Below are 13,301 nucleotides of genomic sequence, written 5' to 3' on the forward strand. Positions count from 1 at the left end.
GTCAGGATGTTACAAGAAGTACATGAGCAAAATACTCTTCAATAAAGAGTATTTGAAAGGAAAATATGCCATTTTCATGCCCTAGGCTTGCTTTTGATTAGGAAACAAATAACAACTGTAACACATTGCATTTATTTAGTGCCCATTACTTAGCCCACCAGGGATCCCCACCAGGGATCTCTACTACAGGCTGGTTTGTGTTACAGGAGGATTGTCCCACTGAACACAGTCTTATGGAAATGTCAGAAGAATGTCCTAAACAACTACTTCTAATAACTGGGATCATCTCTAGGCCCCTCCCTGAAAATTTTCTTCCACTGAGAAGTGAAAAGTGCTAGCAGGGAGATTTCTCTTTGATAGACTTCAAATTTATTATGAGTTGAGGACCTTAAAACAAGGAAGTCTTTCAGGGTCCTTATTGGAGGAACAAAGCTGGAAAGTGGAGACTTATTAGCTAACAGTTATACCGTGAGGGTGTAAAAATGTTTTGGATTTCCAACAGACCCAAATTTCTTTGCCCCCAACACAGCCTCTGTACTTTATATTCGGTAGTAAACTCTGTGAGTTGTGTGCTGTGGAAGACACACAACTTCCTATCCATCTGTGCTGTGCTACCAATCATTGCCCGCAAGCACAGAGTGTGTCATCCTCAAAGATGAATAGAGCTTCATCTTAGAAAGGCTGCCACAAGCACTGTAGCATGTGGGCATTTGAATAGGAACAGAGTGGTAAAATTGTAATTTAGGAAAGAGGTTAGGTAATCTGTTTTATAGGCTCCATGGGTAGAAAACAGAAGAGAACTCACTGGGATTCCCAAATAATTTTTAACTAGCAGCCCGATTTAATGTATCGAGCCCTCGGAATTGCCCATGAATCACCCAGCCTTCTTTATTTCCTACCATTAGGGAGATTATGTGTATTCTGGTATCGTGTGGCCTAAGCTTCTGCAATTTGCAAAAGGGAAAGAGGGGGTTATGCCTCTCCAATATGTGGGAGAGGGATGGTCCCAGGGAGCTGTAAATGTAATGATCTAACTGATTTATTAATTTATGGTAAAGTCAATGGAAAATGTCATATTGAGACTAGAACGGCATGGGTCTGAATAAAGGCAATTTAAGGTTTTTGGGTTTGGGGGCTCATCCCTACCCTCTCACACCCCAAGGTTATGGGTCTCTCCTGGATGCACTTATGATTAAAACACTTTTACAGGGGATCTGGAAAAATGTTTTAATCTATAACTTGTTACAGTGCAACAATCTATATAACTCAACAATTGATGGGTCAAATATCAGCTAATCTAGGTTTTTATTGTTTGATAAAAGTGAAGCCTCTTCAAGACTGGACTTTCTAAGAGGGTCCACTGTGGATATACCCTTTACCAGTTAATGAATTTTTCCCTAGAATCTTTAGTGACTGCTTCAAGTCATTCTATGGTAAAGTCCAGTTGTACACTGATAGAGTTTCTAGGCTCTTCTTTGAATCTTCATGTCAAGGGCAGCTGTGGACTGTGGTCAGATGAGCCCCAGGGTCCCTCTAAACACTTCCAAAGGCTCTGGATAGAGGATGGGATCCAGTCAAGGGATGATGGTACAGGTAGGCCCTCAAATTCTTTTCACATCTTTCTACCCATTATTGGGGTGAGGCTGTTGCTGATCTTTCTAGGAAACCTAACAACTAACCATGTCACTAAAAACTTTAATTTTTCTCATAAGCTACACAGCCTAATTTTATATTCTTGGGGTAGTATCTCTTCTATTACCAGGGCTATGATACTGTCTTATAAGACAATGTATTTTCTCTTGCACTAAGGACAGTTGGTTTGTTCTGCTCAGGCTGATGTCTGGTGGCACAAGGAAAAACATATTTTTTACTAGATTTTCTTCTTCTTTCTTAAAATTTGATTCCAACTTCTATAAGTCTATTTGGATTTAGAGTCTCCCTTCCGGAGGTTTCTCTCAGTAGCATCTGTGACATGGAGACTCCTTTCCTCTTAACAAGCAACTGTCTGCCAAGTATTCATTGTGTTATTTCTCAGTTGGAGGCAGTCTTTTGAAGGATCTCTTTGAACGATTTAATGCTATTGTGAAGTTTTAGAGAATCTGGGAGGCACTATCTTGTCCCTCCAGTTGGAGGGAATTCTGGTTTTCTTAACTTTAAGTGGAAAAGCCTAGAAGCAATGCTTCTTCTCTAATGGAGTGAGAATCTACCTATCAGGGGCCTGACAACCGTGACGTAGTGGTGTTCTCACTGCTTATGCTTCAGTGGTTTAAAAGTAAGTTTATGATTCCCGCAGTGACTTCCTGTTGGCACCATGCTAAGATATGGGTGACAGGGGACTCATTCCTCCAAGCAGCCTGGTCCTAGAACAGGGTCACATAGATCTCTCTTGTTCTCACCTATTCTGAACACCTCAGCCTCTCCATGGACCGTGGTACAGCACTAAAAAGTCCACTGGGAGACTTAAACACACCTACCCATCTCCAACAATTTTAAGTCTGTCTTTAGTCTTAGATAAGTTGTCAACATGGGAATATTTCCTCTCAGTTTTGGCTGAGTTCCAGGCCTGATTGCTGCCCACATCCCAAGATGAGACTCCAGAGTATTCTTATGTGGGGCTTGTCCCTTGTCTCTTCATCTGCCTATGATTCTAGATTGGCTAACACTGTAGAGGCCAAGAGTGCTGAAGATTAGAGACATTTAGTTATTTGGGCTGTCCCCTAACCTCAAGTCGAATTAGAAGGGCTTCAAGGACAGCACCTGAAGGGCTATAAGGAAACTACTTGGAGAGATTTTCTTACCCCCTATGCTGGAGGAATGGTAGATTACAGTCTGACTCTTGCCTGAGGAATCTGAAGAGCAAAGGTGGGCTGTGGCCGTCATGCAGAAACTGACTGCACTACATTCCCACCAATCCTGGGCTACAGATGTATGTTTCCCAGGGACCAGTTTTGGTCTCAGAGAGAGAGCCACCATGCCAGGGGTCTAAGGTCATCTTGCATGCACTGTCCAAAGAAGGCTTCCTGGAAGAGAATGGAACCCACAAAGAAAGAATCTGTGAGAAAGAGGGCTACAGAGAACCAGGAGCCTAAGAGGGGGAAATGGGACCAGGAAGAATTCTATCATGTGGCAGGAAGTGGCAGGTGAGAGGCCACAGCAATTAGCTCGGCAAAATGCCCAAAAGTGCTGAAGAGAGAGATGGTCTTAAAGCCCTAGCCAGACAGATGTAAGTCCAGATAATTCTAATTAGGAAAGTCATTCTCTATACTCTTATCTCTTTATCCCTTTCTCCCCATATCTACTTGAGAGGAATTTTCAGACACTTCAGTTAGAAAGAGTTCCAAACTATTTCTTCCAGCTGCCAGCAGGCTTGAGATAAACCTGGAATCAAGTTGGAGTTTTGATATGGCATTGCACAAAAACTTTTATTACTCACCTGTGACTATTCAAGGACTAAAGTTAAGGACAGCAGTTAGTTACCAGAATGTATGCATGTAAGTTGAGGAGCTTGCTTGGGTTCTCAAGCAGGGGTAAGGGAAAGATGAGGCCTGCAGATTGGTCATAAGGAAACAGAATATGGGAGTCTCTGTCATATGACAAGTCTAACTTATTCAGTGTGTTGATTACAAAGGGGTGGGAGCTAAGAAAGAGATTTGAGCTTGTTATTCAATCCCATCTCCCGTGCTAGTAGATGCCGCTTGAGCCTAAACCCCTCTTAAATGCAAAGGCCAGAAAGCTACAGGCAACCCTCCCATTTTCTTCTTCATTGTAGGCTAAACACCAAAAAGGAGGAACTCTTTGATGTCAAACCTATAAAGCGACACCTGCTATTTTGGAGGCAACAAAAATGTTCCTGTTTATAAGCTTTGGCTTCTTCTTCAGTCTCCCCTTCCAAGTTCTTTTTCTGGACATTCCCTGTTGTTTCAACACCTGACCTTGATGGTTCCAGTGAACTGATCCCTACTGCCTGCCCAGGCCTCAGAGTCTACCCAGTGGGTAGCAGATCTCTGGAGAGCCAACTTAGACTCTTAGGAATCACCCACACTAAGGGACTGCAAAGAACCTTCTTCCTTTTCAAGTCCAATCACTGTGACCCTTTGCTTTCCCTTGGACCCCTGCTTGCTAGCCCTTATCTGACCATGACTGGCATTGCTCTCCTGCTTGGAATTGATATGCCAGTAGCCGGCTTGAAACAATTGCCAATGAATCTACCAACCATACAACTTGGCACACCACAAGGCAGTTGTTCCCTTTCTCTTTGGGTAAAATAAATTTATGTAGAAAATTAAATTCAGAATCTATCCTTGGATTAGTATAAATTCAGCTGAACATCCATACAATCTTCATTTCTCTATGGTGATGGACCATGACATAGAACTCAAAGATGATCTTGAGGTTGGCAGTGAGATTTCACTGTTTAACGGATTTCATTTGCTAATAATAAAACAGCTACTCCTTTTTAAATAATAATATGCTCCAGACACATTGCTAGTACTTTGCATATATTACCTTTCAGATACCTGCGAAATCAGGGTTTATTACTGGCTTTGTACAAATGAGGAAATTGTAAACCCTCAGAGGCTGATTCCAAACTCATGCATTCACCTTACCTGTGATCCTACTAGGGCACATTTTCTTCTTGGAAGTTGTGCAGTCATATGCATNGTGTGTGTGTGTGTATGTATATATGTATATAATGAGCTGGTTTTGTTTAAAGCAGTGGTTCTTCTCCAGAGGTGATTTTTGTCTGCCAGGGGAATTTGGCAATGTCTACAAACAGTTTTGATTGCAATGACTTTGGGGAATGCGCTAGTTTCATCTAGTGAGTAGAGACCAGTGATGCTGTGAACAGCCAGCCGGGCACATGAGAGCCCTTAAAGCAAAGATTTATCCAGCCCGAAGTGTCAGTAGTGCTGAGGTGGAAAAACTCTGGTTTAAAGCAATTTTAGGGGCGCCTGGGTGGCTTAGTCGGTTAAGCGTCTGACTTTCGCTTAGGTCATGATCTCGCGGTTCGTGGGTTTGAGCCCCACGTCGGGCTCTGTGCTGACTGCCAGCTCAGAGCCTGGAGCCTGTTTCAGAGTCTGTGACTCCCTCTCTCTCTGACCCTCCACTGCTCATGCTGTCTCTCTCTATCTCTCTCCTAGAAATAAATAAAACATTAAAAAAAATTAAAGCAATTTTAAAAAGCAGTTTATATGACTGAATAGAACATTTGGGTGTGTAGTTTTAGCTAAATATGTTGCCAGATCAAGGAGTGCATGGCATAGGATTTTATAAGAGAAAATATAAAATGAATCTTATCTTGTGAGACTCCAAGTCCCCACTTGTGTTACAGGCTTTTCAGTGTTGGTAAATATGGGGCTGCCTGTGCAAGAAAGATCCTCCAGGAGCCCCTCCTATCTGGAAAGGATTTAGGTAGGAATGGTCACGTTAGGTGGTCTCTGATTCTTCCTGGTTCATACAGAGGATTGGTGTGTCAAAGAATCTGCCATGAGGAGCCTAGCAGATTACACAGCACGATAACCAAACCCTTTACTAGAGATGCCATCAGGCGTGCCTACATTATTTTCCAAAGATTTTACCTAATTTTCTTAAAGTCTTTTAAAATCTCAAACAAACCTCAGAGTATAGTCCTGAAAAGCCAGGTGAGTATCTTATTTCATTTATTTTTATAATGGGAAAGTCATCCAAGTTTGCTCACTGGAACAAATTACCCACTTATTGAATCAGGAAGGTACAATATTACTTACAAACTGTTCTCTTCTGGTCCTCATAGCAGAGGATAGATTGTTCTAGCATAATGTAATGGCATCCAAAATATTATAGCATTAATTCAAGTAACCAGACAGTAAGAAAAAAAATAGCAGACCCCGAACAGCAGTAATGTTCTGCTTCTGGAACTGATTAGCTATTTAAAGTACAAAACAGCAGAGAAACCTAGAGACCAGAATGTGAAAGCAAATACAATAACGATTTAGAAAAAGAGGTTGGGAAGGGAGAGGTGGTCACCTATTGGCCAAATTGGATCTTGACTTTTAAAATAAATTGGAAGTGGGAAGAAACACATTGCCTTTTAATGTAACAAAGTGAGTCCACGTGTAATTCTTAATGATGCCGTCCAAACTGCAATCATATTGTTGCTGCTGCCCTGAGAAGTATAAATGAATGCAAACATCTGTGCGTACCCCATGCATTTGTGCACAACATACTCAGGCTGTAAAGATCCCCATAAAACAAAGCAGCCTGAATATTACTCAGGCTTATTTTATATGCTGCCTGGATTTGAAAATGGATAGAGAGGGTTATTATGTACTCGTAAATTCAGGCCAATTAGGCAGAGAAACATTCCAAGCATAATGCCACATGTTCCTGCATTCTATCACCTCCTTTAGGTGTTATTCTGCGGGAAGAGGAAGCCTCCGAAGAACTTTACACATAACGTGTTTTCCTGGCAAGTAGAGAAGACACATTAGTAGGATTTGGGCTGACATAAATCTACTCTTTCCTAGGGGAGGATGCCCATTAGCTCCTAGGCTAGCTCTGTTTCTGACGGATGGAAAATGGTGCAATCATAGCTTGGGGATGTAGTTATAGAGACTGAATGAAAAGATGAGTAATTGGTGAGGGACAGATTATTCAAATGTAGAAATTAAAAATGTTAGAGGTGGAGTAAATGAACTTCCCATCATTCTGGAATTTTGAGCTCTATCTTTGAAGCTTCAGAAAGTTTAAACCTTATCAACTCACAAGGGGTTGGTAAACCTTCATTCCTTACTATTTAGTTGTTAAGGGTTGAACTCAACTTACCAAGAACCCATCATGTGTCAAATATTATGCAAGGTGCTCAGGACATAAACTTCAGAGGCCACATACCTAGATTTGAAGGGAAATTCAATTTCACAAGGGTAAATACACACACACACACACACACACACACACACACACGTATGCACACAAACACCCTGTAAAAACAAATATCTTGATGCAAGATGAAAATGCAACTAATTATGTCTATAAAGGAGATGAAGATTAAAGATTTATTTAGACAGTGGCTGAGTCAGTTATTGATTGATTCAGAGTAGGTGTTGAAGAAGAGGTACCCCTCATGCATGTCTACTAGTCCCCCAATGGATGGAATTAGATGGATAAAGGTGGCATGAACCAAGATGCTGGTTAGTGGTGCAGGAAAAGAAAGAAATTAGTTTTGAAATGATGTTGTTGAAGAGTTAAGTTTTTGAGAGCGTTAATTTAAGGTTTGTCAATATTCAGGTGGAAATTTCCAGTAGCTAGGAGGAAATATGTGTTTGGCTATTAGGAGAGAGTTCTGAGTTGGATTCAACTCAACCCAAACATAGATTCAGGGAACTTTTAGCTTAAGTAAAGCCACCACATTTTGCTGCCTTTTTATAGGCACCAAGATGGCTTCTGGTTTTGTATCATTTCCTGTCTAGACCGCAAGCTTCTTGAAAAGCACCATGCTGAATGTGTGGAATATATTTTCATTGTTAAGTTACAAAATATCTATGGCTAAAGATCAATTGATGAATGAGTTATTGTATAAGAATATATCTTGGAGCACCTGGATAGCTCAGTTGGTTAAGCGTCTGACTCTTGATTTTGGTTCAGGTCATGATTTCACAGTTGTGAGATTAAGCCCCATGTCCAGCTCCGTGCTGGATGTAGAGCCTGCTTAAGATTCTCTCTTCCCCTCTCCCTTTACCCCTCCCCTGCTTGTGTGCACTCACACTCTCTCAAAAAAGGAATATATTTCAATAATGCTGTTATAAAAAAAGATAAGAAAAAACTAATTGATGCAATTTTTCCCCAAAGTATTTCCCATAAGAAGGAAAAAAGGAAGGGAAGAGGAAGTGAAGGAAGGAAGGAAGGAAAGAGGGAAGGAAGAGAGGAAGGAATGGAAGGGAGAGCAGGAAGTAGGAGGGAAGGAGGGAGGAAATCAGATAACCTCACAAATGGAATTCATGGAATGAATAAGCTGAAACCATCTAAAAGACATTAATGTAATCTCCTACTTCTGCGGATGAGGAAATGTAGACCAAAAGAGTGAAAGGTGTTAATTTAGAGTCATTCACTTAGCTACCTCTAGGACTTAGGCCTTCTTTAGTTTTCTTGTTTTTTTGTTGTTGTTTTTAAAATAGGTTGTCAGTAAAAGCAAACAGAATAAAGAAGTGAGCCTTCTCTTCAGGAAGAAGAGACTCAGAATGAGACATAAGGAAGGAGCAGACTCTGCCTAGACCATGGAGAACCATATATTCAGGGAGCTGATTTTGTTTCTATTTTTAATAAAACTCTTGGGTCCTGGCAGCAAATGTTTAATAAGTCCACTCAGTATTTGTCAAAAACTTAAGGTACTTTACTAATTAAACATTCCTATCTTTTTGCATTTGACATTTTCATCAACTAGAAACTTTCCAGGCTAAATTATTGAGTTGGAAATAAAATTTCATGTGATTAAACATTTAAAAATGAATACTAATGCATTTCAAGTAGAGAGCCAGCCTTAAGGAACAGAGCATAACTTCATTTTAAAGTGGACCAATTAACAATTGAGAGCTTCAAGAGCAACTTGTTTATGATGCCTAAAATGAAATAAAAACTTCTAAGTCGCTGAGTTGTCAAATGGAGGAGCTTACGAAATTTACATGTGCCCCAAGGATTTCCATTTTTCATTACCCTGTCTTCAAACTCAGTTTTCCTACGTAGGCATCTTAGTACCATCATGTCGCTTGTAACTGAGAGTTTGTCTTTGGTCACTTGAAAAACATTAGCTCTAAGAAGAAGTAAAGTTGTAGACAGTGGGGTCTTCAAGAAATAACAGCATAGTCATCTTTTCCCTGCTTTTTTCCACTGAAGGGCACTTTTTAAAATTGATCCCATCTATGTGTCATTTCCTTTTTTAAGTGGCCATTTCTTTTTCTTAGTGTGTGTTCAGGGAGATATGTGATTTCAGGAGAGTAATTCTGAGTCTGCTCCTTTCTTAGCTTAGGGGGTAATATCTCATTTAGGAACTTTAGCCAGAGTGCTGGGAATGATAGTTGTTCAATGACTATCCAATAAATAAATGAATTGATGAAGGAAATTCTTGGATGCTGCTTGGTAAGTAAGCATGTGTAGGCAAATGGACTTTTTCTTTTTCAGTTAAAGTGTCTAGACCAGTTGCCATTCTCTTTTAGAATTTGTATAGCACCTGAAAAAGATATTATGGGTCATTTGTGAGCCCATATGGCAATTTGGTGGGTAAATCAGTCTGTTGCTAAGGAGACAGCTATGATCAGCTGCATATCTGACTCCAAAGTGCTCCATGCATTTTACAAATTTGTGCCTTTGAAAGACAGGGAAAACAGTTTTATTGTATTATGCTGGATACAAAATGGTTAGAGCAAATAAAATCCTGATTTTTACAACCAGAAAAAAATGTTTAATATTATTAACATACGAAGTAAAATTTTGATGTTTTTGTCTACCAGAGGACGGATTTTTAAGTTAGGACTTTAATCTGGAGTTTAAAATGAGAGAAGGTTGGGAACTGGATCAATGGTAAATCAAGTAATGAATGCAGAGATGCGTAGAGCAGGTGATGTCTGACTATAGAAGACAATACCTGAATATAACGGAAACATCTTCAGGAAGCAAAGAGGTATCAGTATGAAGGCTCATGGAAGCCCTAACTGCTGCAGGTCATACAGAATTGAGAGGGAAGTTGATTAGCAGACAGAGTATTGCGATCAGAAAACTGAATTTGCAGAAGCACGAAAAATTCAAGAGAAGCCCTTCCCCATGAAGACTTTGCAACGGATGTTGAAGGAAGGCTGTTTTCTTACCAATAAAATTCGTACTCTATCTAAAGACGGTTTTGTGCACATGCAGTGACTTCTATAGCATATGGTATGAGAGCATATGGAGGGAGCTTAAAAACAGTACATGGAAAAGAGAAATACGGACTGAACATAATTCTTTCCCTTAGGCATACCCTTTCACCCTGTTTGGTGAAGAATTACAAATTACTCTATGTTATATTCAGTTTGGTTTATACAAATGTGCTTAATAACTACATCATAATTGCTAGTTATCATTTTGTGGGTTTAGTCATTTCCCACCTGTTAGAACCATGTTGTCTCTATAAATCCCCAAGTGAAAGAACCATTGCCAGTATCGCAATAGATACGGATTTAAAGTGGGCCGAGAGTCACTGATTTGCACCCAAAATGCCGGTGAAGAAGTAGGCATCCCTGGGTAAGAGTCCTAAGAAGACTTGCTTTTACCCAGGTGTACTTCAGATACATCTCCTTACTTGAAAATAACCCATAGCATGTATTCTAGTAACGATGTTCCAGCAATATATCACTCTGCAAAAAGCTTACATGTGGTTTGACCCTAATGCTATTCTTAGGCCTTGAGAATATTATGATTTCATCCAGTTCTTACAATAGCACCCTGACAAGACCAAGGGTACAATTCAGAGCTTTGAAAAATCCTTCTCTGAGGCTTAGCATCCTTTATCATGGCCTTTCCTCACTTGATAACCTATAGCTACTTCACCCGGTCATTGTACCAGGCCTAAACTAACTGGGTGGTTTTCACACCCTTCCATAATCTGACACCATCTTTGCTTTCTGAAGACGTTTCTGTTCTTTTCAGATATTCTCTCCTCTAAGGGACCTTCCCTGCGCTGCACCTGTCTGCATGCATTACTGATTTACTCTTCTATTTACCAGGAAGTCCTCTTGCTTATCTCTGCCATACAAATGATGGCTTTCCACATCTTAAAGCACTACTGTACCCATCGATCTGCCCCATTCTAAGCATGCACAGTATGAATTTGGGATACCACATGGGTTATCGTATACTCTATACCTTTCACAGTTTTCTAATTTAATTTTGTTACTCTCTTCTTTTCAATTGAATTGTATTTCTCTTCTTTAATTTTCTCTTCTTTTCTTTTCGTTTATTTATTTTTGAGACAGAGCATGAGTGGGGGAGGGGCAGCGAGTAAGGGAGACATAGAATCTGAAACAGGCTCCAGGCTCTGAGCTGTCAGCACAGAACCTGATGCAGGGCTCGAACCCATGAACCTTGAGATCATGACCTGAGCCGAAGTCAGATGCTTAACTGACTAAGCCTCCCAGGCTCCCTTGGAATTGTATTTCTTGAAGGCAAGGGCTTTTCTGGTGGCTCTGTGGCACTCAGGTCAGAGATGAATAAATGATAGACCTCAAATGATTTTAAACCAATCTTTTTTTTTAGCTCTGTTTTAAAAATGTCCTGGATGGAAATGCTCTTCCATCGGATTGTGATGCTCTGATGTTCGGTGATCCTGAGCCTTTTCATTTGTTCACATCGTGGCCACTTTTTGTCATCCATTATGCTACAATGGCAGGCATATGGACTCACTTTGAAAATTTAGATTAATTTTGTTTTAAGAACTTGCAGATATCCCTTAGAATATAGTTAGCAGTTTTTCATGTCATTGCACAACTTGATTTGGGAAACATTCTCAAAATGACCAGCAGAGCTTGTGTGATACATCAGCATCAACCAATGCACATGAAACTCATTGGTAGCTATGGTCACAAAGTGCTATAAATCAGGAGCATAGGTCAGAGCTTAGGAGAGCAAGAGGTGTGTGTGCAATGAATGGTTGAAAGCCAAAATGAAAGAGATTTGATAACCTCTTCTCACTACTAGTATTTTAGTAGTCTAATCATCATGGTATTGGGTGGTCAGCAATAGTCAAAAAACACCATTTGTCAACTTTTGGAAGTGATACCTCCTACATTCTATTGCTTTTCATGAATATGATTTGAGAGTCAGAAAAATTTTGCTGGATTTAATTAGTTAATTGATGTTTAAAAATTACTTTTTTTCTCCCATACTGCCATAATAAGTGTAATTTTTTTTAATTGTAAGAATACTTAACCTGAGATTTACCCTCTTGACAAATTTTTAAGGGTAAAATACAATATTATTCACTATAGGCATGATGTTATACAGCAGGTTTCTAGAATTTATTCAGCGTGCACAACGGAAACTTAATAGCCTTTCAACAGCAGGTCCCATTTCATCCTCCCCCCAAAGTGTAATTTTTATTAACGCTCCAGCTAGTGGCAAAATGGTTATATTATACCAGAATATCAATTTTATTTATTGTCTTTTTCTACTCATTCAGGAAGTCTTATGTTGCTAAATTATTCACTGGCTTAACATTTCATTAATCTAACATTTAAGTCTATAATTTTGTCACATTATTAAAATCACTCTCTAAATTCTGGCTCATCCAAATCCTCATCCCTTCTCTTTTTAATGGCAATCTGCACTTTTTAAAAGAGGTCTGGGGCACCTGGGTGGCTCAATGGGTTAAGTGTCTGACTCTTGGTTTTGGCTCAGGTCAAGATCTCATGGTTTGTGAGATCAAGCCCCGCATTGGGCTCTGAAGTGACAGAGCGCAGCCCGCTTGGGATTCTCTCCCTCCTCTCTCTGCCCCTCCCCCTGCTCTCAAGCACACATTTGCACACTCTCTCTCTCAAAATAAATAAACTTAAAAAAAAAAAAAAGAGTAGGGGCATCTGGGTGGCTCAGTTGGCTAAGCGTCCGACTTCAGCTCAGGTCATGAAATCGCGGTTTGTGGGTTTGAGCCCTGCATCGGACTCTGTGCTGACAGCCAGCTCAGAGCCTGGAGCCTGTTTCGGATTCTGTGTCTCCCTCTTTCTCTGGCCCTCCCCTGCTCACGCTGTCTTTCTCTCTCTCTCTCTCTCTCTCAGAAATAAATAAAACATTAAAAAAAGAAAGAGTTCTATCCGTCATTAGTCACTATTCCCACAGGCAGAAACTCAAAAACTCTTGTTAAACTTTCTTGCTTCAGAGATTTTCAGTTTTAATACTTAAAAAAAATTTTTGTTCTCTTTATCCCGAATGCCTTTCACGCTTAGAGTCCTTTTAATTTCTCTTGGATATGGTTTTGGAAACTGTATATAATACCCGAAAACATCATTATCTATGTGGAACTGTCATATTTCCATTTATACTACTTATCAAAAGCATTTGCCTTTTAAGGGTGGGAGAAAGGCAACATTCTAGACTGCTCTTCACTCATTGCAGTCTGAGCGAGTCATTATTTCTGTGACTGTGACTTAGCAAAACTGTTCCATATGATTGCTTATTTTGTATCTTTGCTGTGTTCTGTATTCTTTCTTATTTGACCTTCATTGTATTGATTTCACACCATTTCTCCAATTTAACAACATGGTATTTATTATATTATATTATATTATATTATGTTATGTTATGTT

Source organism: Crocuta crocuta, unplaced genomic scaffold (genome assembly GCF_008692635.1).
Source record: "Crocuta crocuta isolate KB4526 unplaced genomic scaffold, BGI_CrCroc_1.0 scaffold36, whole genome shotgun sequence".
Lineage (NCBI taxonomy): Eukaryota > Metazoa > Chordata > Mammalia > Carnivora > Hyaenidae > Crocuta > Crocuta crocuta.